Raw genomic sequence first — 15,208 nt, forward strand, 5'->3', positions numbered from 1 at the left:
TTTTCCTGGAATTTCAGGGTGCATCCATTAAAAAATAAATAATGCAAAATCAAAGATTCCTTGAATCCATTGAGGGTTCTCGAAGAACTTTTTTATATTTGGATACACCCGAACAAACATACAAGATGTCAAACTTCCAATAGTGTCATATTAACACTCAAGATCGGATTAGGTTTAAATACCAAGAAATGTGTTTGATTTGCAGGCTTCGCTGGTTTGAAAAAGATCGTTTAAACTTTGTTTTTTTTTAACTTTTTTATCTTTATATTTTTCATAAAACTTGAAAAAACCAAGTACATTTCCTACTTAAAATGTTTAAATCAAATATTAAACACGTGAGCACAATTTCCCGCAAACGGTCTCGAACCCACATCAACCGAAGTTCAGACCAGAACCAGGATCCTGAATATTTGAACAGAAATCTTTTTTCCATCACCGTTTAGAACATGCCGCCCGGTATTTCGGGTGGTTTTGCTCGTCTTCTCTGTATCAGCAACCGCTCCAGTTGTATTTGCGGTAGTCTCATTAAATTGGCAAAAGGCTTAACAAGCAGCAGCAGTAGGAAAGCAAGGAAGGAATGTCGTTTGACAATTTTTCTTTTTCTGAACCGGCGGCGTCTTTTTGCTTCTATGTAGAGAGAAAGCAACCAGCAGCATTTGAAAATTGAATTTTGGCAGATATCACCCGCACTCTCGCAATTACAGACCACTCACTTCTTCTGATGATGGTTTTGAGAGTCGGGAAAAAAGATGTTCTGGCACACCGACAAACCGTTTCGTTGTGGTAACAGCATTCCGGTGAAATCCAATATGTGCACGTTTTCCGGAAGAGTTGAGGCGTCTTTGCGCTGGACCCGTTGCTTCGGTTTCCTCCCAAACTGTATGTAGAAACCGGATAATAGGATAAAAATCTGCCCAAATTGCAACCACTTTGTATACACAATAAAGGTGGAAACGTGGCGTACTCCAAACCTTAGTAGGAAACCGGCTGAACTCTGTAGCATCGCAAAATCTTATGAAGAAGCGATGCGATTTCGAGTAATTGAGTCTTTGCCAGTAACATTTGTACCGACCGACCAACCGAGAGACCGGGATTCCGGATTCATTCTCCGGAAGCTGAAAATCCAATACTTTTTTACCCCCGGGAAGACATCCCCCCTTACCCTACATTCCGAGGCATTGGCATTGGCAGATTAAGTCAAGGTATCCGGGAGCAGCAGCCAGGTTCTAAATAATAGAAATGCTACACTTACAGTCCCATGAAGTGGCAGCGTGGAGACGTGGCAAATTCTCCGGTGGGGAATCGCTCCGGAATTGGCACGCTTCGAACACAGTGGATAGCAGCGATGCCGGGGCGTGGCGCGTCAGATGCCCATGAATGAATAAATTTCAATGATGTTTCGTACCGGAGCTTACTCTCTGTCTTCTCAGACTCGGTTTTATCATCGGAGGTGTCGTTAGCCCTGTCTGGGCGGTGGCACCGTGCGGTGAGTGCGGTGAAACTACAAATTGAAAATTTTTGGAAAAATGTGATGTAGCAGTTCCTAAAGTGTAAAATAGTTAATCCAAATTGAAATGTTTTTAGTTAGATAGAGTAGTTTTGAAAATTTGTATGTTGAAGTCAGATACTCGCCATAGAAGAATTTAAAGTGAGTCTTTGATTGACACAATTCTTGCAAATTATTTGTTTTCAGACGCGTTGAAAATCCCTTTAACATCACTATGATTCGAAAATAGAAGAGACAACCTCAAAAATTCTACTTTTTATAATAACTTTAAGGTACTCACTTTTATGGTAGGAAAACTCTCAAACAAATTCAACTTAAAATAAGACATAACTCGAAAATTATATTCAGTTGATTTTTATAAAAACAGGTTCAGAAGCGTGATCTGACAAAAAAGTTGGTATATTTTGCAGAATGACTACTATCACATTTGAAAAAATTATACAGACTTTCATAAAAAACGACAGGATTTGAACCATTTTCATGTCATTTTTATGGAATTTTGTTAACATGATGGTTTATAATGGCGCATTGATTAATTTTATTGAGTGGTAATTCTCTCTTTTTTACGGTAGGACCCCACATAAAATCAGTGTAAATTTTGCCAAAACTTGAACAATTAGATGCGACTTTCGTAGAAAATCAAGTTTTTGATATTAAAGAAAATTTCTTGTACTATCTTAATTAACACGGCCACTGATATCTTAAAAAGGGTGGTGCAACTGGACGACTTGTTGTATAGATAAATAAGGCCGGAAAAAATTCCAAATCCTTCTTTTGGGAAGAGGATAGGTAGGAGATAATAAAAAATAATGCAAAAAAACAAAAAAATTGGAAAAATTTCACGAATGCTTGTATGCAACAAAATTGCTTACTATATCATTGCACAAAACCTATTAATCAAGTCATTTTTTTATATATAAAAAATTCAACAAAATCACGAATACAAAAGGTGATAAAATCCTATCGTCCACAATTTGATGAATTTTTTCCTAAATTCCATAAACTTTTTCAAACTATATTTATACCCCTTTCCGACGATTTTTTGGAAATTTTGATGGTGTGGGGGGGAGGGATGGTGACAAAAGTAGAAATTAATATTTGTTTAGGAAAAATTTATCATAAATTTCATCACAAAGTTCATACATGAAGGTTGTAACATAAGGTTGCAAGATTTTTTTCAGTACACTTACGGGCTATTTTATCTAAAAATCTGGAAAAGTTACGGACGGCAATTGATTTCGAAATGTTCGTTCAAGAATCCTGCAAGTATCCGGATAAATTGGTCAAAACGATGAATTAAGTCAACAAAGATCAAGAAAAAATCCAGACAATTTTTTTCATCAGAACTGTTCAGTAGATTTTAAGTACTATTTCAGGCTTCCAATAAACGTTGCATGATTGATTCAAAAAACTTGCTAAAAAGATTTGTTTTGGACGCATAAATAAATAAAAAAAAATCGTGACACAATTTATTTTCGTTTGATTTTGCAAATCAAGTGAATAAATCCTGGTGAAATCTGGGTATAATTTCAATGAGTTCCAAGCAACCAGGCTGGCCAGACTTCTTCAAAACATTTAATTCAATATCCGGACAAACCCGGAAAAAAACCGGGCAATATGGCAAGCTGTAGCATTATCAAATGAAATGCGATTGACTACAAATATTAGTTTTCGAAATTTGAGTGGTCAATTATGGTTCGAATTATATTTCAAGTAGGTATAAATCAACATATGAAACATTACAACTCGACCATTTAAACTGATTTTAACAAAAATGCCGACTAAAAAGATGGTTTAAATAAAATTTAAAGAGCTTTTTTGGTAAATGGGAACTGGAAGTGATTTCACAGAAAATTTATATAAATTTCAACAAAGCTTTCATAATGATGAAATATATTTAATCAACTTTGATACATCAACATTTCAAAACTATAGAGATCTGGCTAGCCGTTTGTCTTTAATAGGCTCAGACGTATTAAGACCAAGAGAGCTGAAATTTGTACTCATCAGTTCTCATCAGGACCATGAAGGATGAAATTTTTATTTTTCAGATTTTCGGATGACTCTTTTGAAGGGGGTCGTCAATATAAACAAATTTTTTTTAGCAATTTTGTCGTTATTATAAGTTGTATTGAGATGAAAACTTGCACAACGGGGTTTTGAAGGACAGGCAATTGATTTCAGGTATCAAATTTTTTGTAAGGGATCGGCAAAAGGGATCGTCCAAATTAATTGTCTTTGCGATTTTGGCGTTATTTTGAATTGGATTGGAATGAAAATTGGCTCACAAGGGTTTTCAGAGAAGGGCAAACGATTTCACTATTCGCTGTTTTAGCGATATCGGCTATGTTATTCACGAAATTGAAATGCAAATAAGTACACAGAAGTTTCAAAGAACGGACAATTGATTTTTGGTATCAAATTTTGTGTAAGAGGCCGGCAAAATGGAGTCGTCCATACAACACCCACACTGTTTAAGTGATATTGATGTGATTGTACATGGGATTGAGATGAAAATTTGAACACGGGAGTTTGAAAAAACGGGCAATCGATTCCAGGCATCAAATGTTGTGAAAGGGTCGTCCAAATTATTTGTTAACTGTTTGACGATATTAACATTATTGTACACCAGTTTAAATGAAAATTGGCTCACGAAAGTTTCCAGGAGCAGACAATTGATTTCAAATATCAAATTTTGAGTAAGAAGCTGGCAAAAAGGGTCGTTCATACTTCACAAATACTGACTTTGTGGAATTGACGTTATTCTACTTTGGATTGATATGAAAATTTGCACACAGGAGTATTCAAGGAAGGGTAATCGATTTCAAGAATAAAATTAAATTTGGAGGGTCGAAGAAAAGGGTCGTCCATATAACCTGTTACTCGTTTTTGTGATATTGACGTGATTGTCAATTGAATTGTGATAAAAATTTGCGGATGAAGGGAAACTAATTTAAGTTGTACAATTTTGAGTGAGGGACTGGCAAAAAAGGTCGTCTTTATTAATTGCTAACTATTTTTGCGATATTGTCGTGATTATGCATCAGATTAGAATGAAATTTGGAACACGGGAGTTTGGAGGGATAATCAATTGATCTCAACTGTCAAATTCTGGAATATTAATCGGCAAAAGGGGTCGTCAATATTTATGATTTACTGTTTTTGGGATATTGTTGTTATTTTGCATTAGTTTCAATGCTGGAGTTTTGAGAGCTGAAAAATTCATTTCAGATGTCTTCTTTTGGATCGGAAATCAGAAAAAGGAGCCGTCCATATACATTGTTCAATATTTTTACTATATTTACGTTATTTTGCATCGGATCGACCCGAAAATTGCAAAAGAGAGATTTACAGAACAATTAATCTTTTCCTGATTTCCAACTTTCTATATGGTAGAAATTAGGGGTCGTCCATTTTATCTGTTCAATAATTTTGCAAAAATTGATTTATTGTACATGGGATTGAGAGAAATATTCACACAAGGGAGTTTTGCAAAACGGACAAACGACTGTTGGTTTGAAATATTCTATCAGAAGATAAAAAAGAGGTCGCTCATAATCACTTGTTTATACTTTTGTAATAGTTGTCTTTGTATCGTATCGAGAATAAAATTCATACATGCAATTTTTGCAGGACAGGCAACCTTTTTCGAATTCGGTATCCAACGACAGAAAATGGTATCGTTCTTTTAAATTTTTAATGTTTTTGCAATAATATCGTTTTTTTTTACGTCCGAACAAGACGAAGAATGGCTCGCAATTGGTTGTTTTTTCGACTTACAATAAATTTCTTTTTTTTTTTTTAATAGAATACCTGGAAACTGATGGAATATCATGGAATATCCTGGAACTACAAACGAAAAACATAGAGCTCAATGTTAATCAGTTGAATTTTGTAGAAATACAAAAAAAATGGATTGTTAAAAGCCTTCGGCTCAAAAGGATGCTGAATCAAGAGCTTTTAATGTACCTGATCAGGAGAGCATATCAAAATTTCTGCTCAAACCCATCTCAATGAAATATTTCCATATTATTCAGATATAGCTTTGATATAAAAATCTTTGTTAATGTCGTTTCGACAAAAAAAAAAATATTTTATACAAACAGTTATTTTTCTTGTCTCAATTTGCCTGCTTCAAAAGCTTTCATTTTGGCATTCTGAAGCACTCATTCCGATGCTTTAGGTATCGAGGTTCGAATCTCCTGGCTGTACCCAAACTTTTTGAGAGTTGTGCAAGTTAGAAACAATACATGAAAGTTCAAGTGCAAGGCAGGAGACAATGCAACCTTGCATACAAAAACTCGAGTCTAAAGCAAATATCGCATGCAAAAGTGTATGCATGGCTCAAGTTTTGTATTTTTTGCTGGTCAATATCCTATCTAAGTGAGTTATAATTTTGTTATAATGCTATCAAAGTGTGATACAATTAAGTTATTCTTGTATGAACTTTTTGTTATAATTTGAGATATTTTTGAGATTTTTTTTTATATGAAAAAATTGAATATCAATATAGCTCATCTTGATATAATTATGTTTTTGTCTTCTGATCGGGTATGTTCATATTTTTTCCGAAAAAGGAAAACAAATATTATTTTTATTTATGTTTGATAGACAAGCAATTTCAAGTTCAATATTTTCTGGAATATTTTCAATATTCTCGTTCACCGTTTAAATACAAATTCCTCATCAGAAATTCAAATTTACTAGCAAAACGGAGTTCGTATGGAATCAGCTTAATTTTTGTTTACTAAAAAATGGAACTATTATGAAGGCGTGTATCTTTAAAAACTTTCTGCAAAAAAAAATGAGGGTAATCTATGGAAAAATACATAGAAAAAAAAATAAAAAAATTTATAAAAAATATTCATATTTTATTCTTGGTATCTCAAATCGTTATGTCACTGATCAGTTTTTATCACTTTTACTTCGTCAAATCAACATTTCAGGTGACTGCATTGTTCTTCTTCAATTTCCGCTACTTTTTTGGCCAATCCTCCTTTTTTGACAGAAACTAGGGACAATTTGGTAGATTCAGCTGTTTCGATTTTAAAAAGACTTCATTATTTTTGTGCCAGTATAACACGTTTTCACAGAAATGTCAGCATTCAAAACCTCTTAAAAACACAGAAGAATTCATAAGTTTGAGTTAAAAATTAAATCGATCAGTTGAGATCGTAGGTTACGGAGTTATCAAGCAAAACTACCCTTTTAAGCTATTTAAAACATGAAATATCAATGCTTTCGTCATAAAAATTTTGGTTTTTTCGTTAACCGGAGCAGAACGAGCGACCTTGCCACGAGCAGAGTTAAAGCAGGATTTTTTAAGCCGTAATTTGTAAATAATAATTTTTTTCGCAAGTTTTGTTGTCCATCGAATTTCAGCCGTCGCATTGGCTTGGCACTGACTTTTCAACATACAAGCTCTGGAACTAACAAACATTTGTTTTTTGAAGTTTATTTAACATGATTAATTGCTGGGCAACACTTCTTGCCTCTTAGGGACAAATCAGCTGGACATTTCAGCGATCTACACTTGATTTTAAGCTCATTCATCATTTGAAATGCTGATATATGCTTTGACTTCCCTTGTGATCTTTAACCGTAGCTCTGATCATGAGCTGCACTCCACTAAACATTTGTATCGAAGTATAAATAAGAAGGCCACGAAATGATCATAACTCAAATGTTTAGGATTTATTAATTGAACTATATTCTACAAAATTTAACACAACAATTTCGTTAATTCATAGATTCAAAATTTTTAGGATTTGGTCCCGTATTTTTGTGAGACAGGATGCCGAATTTTGATTTTTTTTGCTTTGATTTTTCGTGGACCTTAATGTGGTGTCATAATTTTTATTTCACTAAAGAACATTTTCATTTTTAAATGGGTTTGTGCTCCATTTTCAACAAATTTTTATCGATCATGATTTTGATATGAACGTCATACAGTTTTTATTTTTTTATAAATTTTTTTCAGTCTTGAACACACAAACATGTTTTGATGTAGTAAAATCCATAGGATAGATTAAAAAAAACTGCCATTTTGAATTAAGAAAAATTATAAACCAAACCTTTTATTTTCTTAAAATTTGTTTGACTTACAAGTTTAACACATGATAGGATTTACTTGCACTTAATCGATTTAATTTGAAAAATTTCAAGTTAGCCTTCTTCGGAAAAAATAGATACAAGAAAGCGCAAGACTTTATCATTATTGAGAAAATACAAGTGAACAGTCAAATTTCTTAGTTTATGCGATTTTTTTCGATTTGCAGCCGGCTGTTGTGAGAATCCTCGTTATAAAAAATACTTTTTTTCGGCAATGTTTTAAGCCTAGCCCCACGGTGCGCTAGTTGCCTTGCCACGCTCCATCAGCCGGGCGCAGATTTGGAACTATTGAATTAAATTTATTAAAATTTCATTCAATTTGAGCGTGATATTTTATTGAAAGCAGCCGGCCGCTACTGCTTCACAGCAGTCGCAGCAGCTGCAATCTCTGGGAAGCGATCCAAACGGCGGCGTCTACTCTCGGCTGTGCAATATCTATGAGCCAGCTGTTTCCCGGATTGACTTCCTTCCTGTTTTTTTTTTGCGGGAGGCCTGTGACCCCGCAGCAATTGAATTTTGCGCCGGCTGTAGCCAATTTGCAAATGAACCTTTGCATAAACGAGTATCAAGAAACTCGGGGAAGCGAAACGCCTACGACGTTTTGAAACAAATTTTGTAAGTTTTCAAACAGGGTCCACAGAGGATCTGAATAAAATTTATTCCAAATGGAAGTTCACCCTCAGGTATTGGGAATTGAAACCCGGCCTGGAACTGGCCATCTGCCAATAATTACCGGGAATCAGAAACCGATACACGAAGCAGCACAAAATCACCGGCTGATTCCAATCCGGTAGGAGTTCCTTGGGAGTTGCCCTCCGGGTGCCGGTGTGATGGTCGATGTAATTAATGTGATAGTTAAGCATTATTGCTATTGTTGTGTCCTTTACGCATCATCCCCCCATTCCAGGGACAGATAGGACGGGGTCATTCTCGGGTCATAACCAACTGGTCGTCGTCATCATCGTTATCATCTGCTGCTGATGACGACGACGACGACGATTTCTCGATAGGCCACTGGAAGCCTTCCTATCGGCTAATGGTCAAAAGCTGGCTAGCGGCTAAAGTTTCCATTCGATGACAGGTTGATGGAGTGTTTCTTACCTCCACCATTTGTCGAATCTCGAATGAATGTAGGTTCGTGTCTGTGCCTGAATGCGTGTCTGCCAGCCAGGTCATGAGGCCATCAGCATTCGAGCTGTCCCTCAAAGCAGAGGGAAAACCGCTGCAGAAGCAGAAAGCGCACAAAATTCAAGCCAGACGGGTTTGAAATACGAACGAACACCCCCCCTCCAGAAACAGAGACACACATCTACACACAGTTCACGCATTCTAATGGGAATCAATCTTTCATGCCCTCTAGAGCCAGTCAGTCAGTCAGTCGGTAGTCGTCGATTCACATACGTCGTCTGGGGTTTGTTGCAGGAAAACCGGAAACGGGAGAACCCGGGATTACTCACCACCCGCTGATTTCCATGCCCCTTCCTTCACCATTCAGGGAAAAGAACCGGTCAAGATACAAAACTAATGGACATGTGAAATTGGTTTTCAACTTCGGTCTGCTTCCCGGGGCCAGGATTTTGCTTCTGCTTGTCTGTACGTTTCCGTTCGTTCAAATCTTCTCTGCATGCTTCCCCATTTTACTTAGACGAAACGTAGCCGAGCTCCGAGAGCTACAACATAAGGTACAAGTGTGTGTAATTAATGCTAAAATTGAAATTTTCCACTCGGAATGTTCGTTGAATACTGGGTGTGTGCTACTTAATGAGTTTTGCCTCTTCTTATCGGGTTCGAGTCCGACATTTGTTACAACAGGAACAGGTAACAGCATGTTGTCTGATGTGGCAAAAGTCGAACTGGTCGATAAACTGAAAAGAAGCCTGTTCGAGAAATGGATTTTTTTTTTGAATTTTTCAAAGCAAAACGATAAAAGTTTAAAAATAAAACAAAACAAAAAAAAATCACTTACCTATATGATTTTTTTTTCAAATGTCAAGGCTTCGTCATTTGACTTATTATCAAATAAGTTCAAAATGAACTTAAATTTTTTTTTTGCTTTTGAATTTTTTTTTTCAAGCACCGACAAAACTTTGTAGTTTTGAAAGATTTTCCATAACAAACTGAAAAAAAATCCAATCGTTAAATGTTTTATTTGCTTTCCCAGAAAATCGCCCATTAAACAAAAGTTCTCTATTTAGTCTATTTCCCGGGCTAATTGTTTCTCGCCGAAGAAAACTATTAAACAAGCTGCAGCCCACAAATGACCTTTTCCGGGAAACAACTTTTCCTATTATCTAACCAACGACCGTAAAGTTATGCTCCACTTTTCGGAAAGTCCCTAAAACTAGAAGGTACCTTCCCGAAAGAAACCAAAAGAAAACCATCCACCTCGAAGACAATAACTTATTAAAATGAAAGATGGCCATCAAAAATTAAACACAAATTACTTTTAATAGCAGTGCTGCCGTCGGGAAAAGCCGACACTTGCCTCGAGTGAGTAAATGAGCAGAGTGAATGGTGTGGCACCTTTTGACTTTTGCTCGAATCAAGTTTCATCCCCAACTTCAGTTTTTCGAGAGTAGACAGAAAAAAACCCAAGAACAACTAAACGGTGAAAACTGATGACCGACCACCTCTTTTGTCTTAATGTTTTTCAACTCTAGGGGTGAAGCACCACTTTCCATCGGTGGAAACATTTATAAAATGTGACATTCTTAAAACGGAGCATAAAAGTTGCTCGTTTGTTATGTTTAATGAAAAATTAAAATTGTTCCATAAATACTCGGAACGAAGAAAGAAAGGTGTACTTTGAGTGTTTATCCTAACTAACGAACGAGGAGAGTAAGGGGGGATGATGATGACTTCGGGCTCACGTTTCAACACCAATGTTTCATTGAGTTTAAGCTGCTAACGTAAGAGGAGGGAAAGTGGTTGGAGGAGAATTTCTTCAACCATATATTTACCTTGCAGAGCACAAACTTTTTCCAAAGAAGAAAGCCTGCCAGCTCGGCCAAATGTGAGAATCTTGTTTTCCCGAAAGGGGTACGGAAACATCTTAATGCGTGTTTTGCTAAAGGAATTATGCTTCATCCTGGCACCAGGCATGTAATTAAATGGGGAAGAAAAGCGTGCATTAAACGATGATGACCATAAAAATCTAAATTAAACATAAAATATGATGATTCGCATGAAAATCTCAGTTTATTCCGTTTTGAGACAGCTTGAATAAAATAGAATGCGAAAAGTAGATTTAATTTTGAAAAATAAGCTGTAATATCGCCAAATGATAGATTAAGTGAGCTGCTTTGACAACATTGAAACACCCAAAATTTTTATCAATTTGGACAATTTTGACAATTTTGACAATTTTGACAATTTTGACAATTTTGACAATTTTGACAATTTTGACAATTTTGACAATTTTGACAATTTTGACAATTTTGACAATTTTGACAATTTTGAAAATTTTGACAATTTTGACAATTTTGACAATTTTGACAATTTTGACAATTTTGACAATTTTGACAATTTTGACAATTTTGAAAATTTTGACAATTTTGACAATTTTGACAATTTTGACAATTTTGACAATTTTGACAATTTTGACAATTTTGACAATTTTGAAAATTTTGACAATTTTGACAATTTTGACAATTTTGACAATTTTGACAATTTTGAAAACTTTGACAATTTTGACAATTTTGACAATTTTGACAATTTTGACAATTTTGACAATTTTGACAATTTTGACAATTTTGACAATTTTGACAATTTTGACAATTTTGACAATTTTGACAATTTTGACAATTTTGACAATTTTGACAATTTTGACAATTTTGACAATTTTGACAATTTTGACAATTTTGACAATTTTGACAATTTTGACAATTTTGACAATTTTGACAATTTTGACAATTTTGACAAATTTGACAATTTTGACAATTTTGACAATTTTGACAATTTTGACAATTTTGACAATTTTGACAATTTTGACAATTTTGACAATTTTGACAATTTTGACAATTTTGACAATTTTGACAATTTTGACAATTTTGACAATTTTGACAATTTTGACAATTTTGACAATTTTGACAATTTTGACAATTTTGACAATTTTGACAATTTTGACAATTTTGACAATTTTGACAATTTTGACAATTTTGACAATTTTGACAATTTTGACAATTTTGACAATTTTGACAATTTTGACAATTTTGACAATTTTGACAATTTTGACAATTTTGACAATTTTGACAATTTTGACAATTTTGACAATTTTGACAATTTTGACAATTTTGACAATTTTGACAATTTTGACAATTTTGACAATTTTGACAATTTTGACAATTTTGACAATTTTGACAATTTTGACAATTTTGACAATTTTGACAATTTTGACAATTTTGACAATTTTGACAATTTTGACAATTTTGACAATTTGACATTTGACAATTTTGACAATTTTGACAATTTTGACAATTTGACAATTTTGACAATTTTGACAATTTTGACAATTTTGACAATTTTGACAATTTTGACAATTTTGACAATTTTGACAATTTTGACAATTTTGACAATTTTGACAATTTTGACAATTTTGACAATTTTGACAATTTTGACAATTTTGACAATTTTGACAATTTTGACAATTTTGACAATTTTGACAATTTTGACAATTTTGACAATTTTGACAATTTTGACAATTTTGACAATTTTGACAATTTTGACAATTTTGACAATTTTGACAATTTTGACAATTTTGACAATTTTGACAATTTTGACAATTTTGACAATTTTGACAATTTTGACAATTTTGACAATTTTGACAATTTTGACAATTTTGACAATTTTGACAATTTTGACAATTTTGACAATTTTGACAATTTTGACAATTTTGACAATTTTGACAATTTTGACAATTTTGACAATTTTGACAATTTTGACAATTTTGACAATTTTGACAATTTTGACAATTTTGACAATTTTGACAATTTTGACAATTTTGACAATTTTGACAATTTTGACAATTTTGACAATTTTGACAATTTTGACAATTTTGACAATTTTGACAATTTTGACAATTTTGACAATTTTGACAATTTTGACAATTTTGACAATTTTGACAATTTTGACAATTTTGACAATTTTGACAATTTTGACAATTTTGACAATTTTGACAATTTTGACAATTTTGACAATTTTGACAATTTTGACAATTTTGACAATTTTGACAATTTTGACAATTTTGACAATTTTGACAATTTTGGCAATTTTGACAATTTTGACAATTTTGACAATAAGAAAATTTTGACAGTTTTGTCATTTTTGTCATTTTTGTCATTTTTTTCATTTTTTTCATTTTTGTCATTTTTGTCATTTTTGTCATTTTTGTCATTTTTGTCATTTTTGTCATTTTTGTCATTTTTGTCATTTTTGTCATTTTTGTCATTTTTGTCATTTTTGTCATTTTTGTCATTTTTGTCATTTTTGTCATTTTTGTCATTTTTGTCATTTTTGTCATTTTTGTCATTTTTGTCATTTTTGTCATTTTTGTCATTTTTGTCATTTTTGTCATTTTTGTCATTTTTGTCATTTTTGTCATTTTTGTCATTTTTGTCATTTTTGTCATTTTTGTCATTTTTGTCATTTTTGTCATTTTTGTCATTTTTGTCATTTTTGTCATTTTTGTCATTTTTGTCATTTTTGTCATTTTTGTCATTTTTGTCTTTTTTGTCATTTTTGTCATTTTTGTCATTTTCGTCATTTTTGTCATTTGTGTCATTTTTGTCATTTTTGTCATTTTTGTCATTTTTGTCATTTTTGTCATTTTTGTCATTTTTGTCATTTTTGTCATTTTTGTCATTTTTGTCATTTTTGTCATTTTTGTCATTTTTGTCATTTTTGTCATTTTTGTTATTTTTGTCATTTTTGTCATTTTTGTCATTTTTGTCATTTTTGTCATTTTTGTCATTTTTGTCATTTTTGTCATTTTTGTCATTTTTGTCATTTTTGTCATTTTTGTCATTTTTGTCATTTTTGTCATTTTTGTCATTTTTGTCATTTTTGTCATTTTTGTCATTTTTGTCATTTTTGTCATTTTTGTCATTTTTGTCATTTTTGTCATTTTTGTCATTTTTGTCATTTTTGTCATTTTTGTCATTTTTGTCATTTTTGTCATTTTTGTCATTTTTGTCATTTTTGTCATTTTTGTCATTTTTGTCATTTTTGTCATTTTTGTCATTTTTGTCATTTTTGTCATTTTTGTCATTTTTGTCATTTTTGTCATTTTTGTCATTTTTGTCATTTTTGTCATTTTTGTCATTTTTGTTATTTTTGTCATTTTTGTCAGTTTTGTCATTTATGTTATTTTTGTCATTTTTATTATTTTTGTCATTTTTGTTATTTTTGTCATTTTGTAATTGTTGTCATGTCTCAAAAATACGTTATGATAAAATTTTCCCTCTTTTGATTTTTACATTTTTAAGTCGAAATTTGAAAGTTGATTTGCTATGATATAATACAAAATTAATTTTGGGTGGAGGGGACCTTAAGTGATTTTCGAAGTTAAAAAAAACGAAACTTTGAGCTCGCTGGGACATCCCTAAATTAAGTCCATTTGAGCTGAAACTTTGCAAAGGTTAGTTTCTTGGGCTTATCAACCAAACGTTTATGGTCGGCTTTGAGAATACGACTTAGAAATTTTTCCCATTCATACATTGCCACTCTTTATAACATACTTGAAAAAAACTTTATGGAATGGAACGACCGATTAAAAAAAATATTTAAATTCAAATGTTGATTAATGGAAAAACCATTGATTTCCTAGGGTTTGTTCCTTTCATTTAAATCGTACAGTCCCTTATCAACTCACCTAGCTCATGAATCATTAGAACATCGTTTAACATCACCCCATCTTCAGAGTTGAAATCATAAAATAGGTCTCCTTTTCGCCAGGCTCTGCTAGTCCTGCAGAGAATTTTACATTGATCCAAACCTCCTAAATGACCACAACCGTGTCGTCCATACATGGTGTTGCGTTGTTCCAGGTAAGCGCATCGCTCCCGGCTTCGGCGTTGCATTATCATCAATGTAACCGTTATTTCAATCCGGGCCAACCTGGCCAAGTGAAACAAAACACAAACAAGCAAACATTTTTTCTCCCCGAAAAGACCGTTTAGGAGTCGAACTTTGACTGGTGAATAGATTTCGGGTTTTGTGATAACTTTTAAAGTTGAACGGTTTAAATTTTGACACAAATTACATCCGTGGGTCCAATTTTCGGAAACCCAACGGTAAGAGTTTCGATATCAATAAGGTCAGCAACAAACAACAACAACCCCAACAGCAGCAGCAGCAGCAGGAGGTGAAAAGGCTATTGTTTATATTGTCTGTAATCGACTGGACCATTGTGGAGTATTTTAATTAAAAACAGACCGATGAATTACGCTACCGTAATTCAATCCCAGCCTCGGAGAATGGGAGAGATCCGAGATGAGTGGGTGCACCGAGAGACCACCATCGTTGTTGGTTGGTTTGGAAGGGAAAGGGGGGATGAACTGTTTCGGAAATTAACTGCACTTTTGCACCGATTCG

This window comes from Uranotaenia lowii, chromosome 3 (assembly GCF_029784155.1).
Source record: "Uranotaenia lowii strain MFRU-FL chromosome 3, ASM2978415v1, whole genome shotgun sequence".
In the NCBI taxonomy this organism is placed as follows: domain Eukaryota; kingdom Metazoa; phylum Arthropoda; class Insecta; order Diptera; family Culicidae; genus Uranotaenia; species Uranotaenia lowii.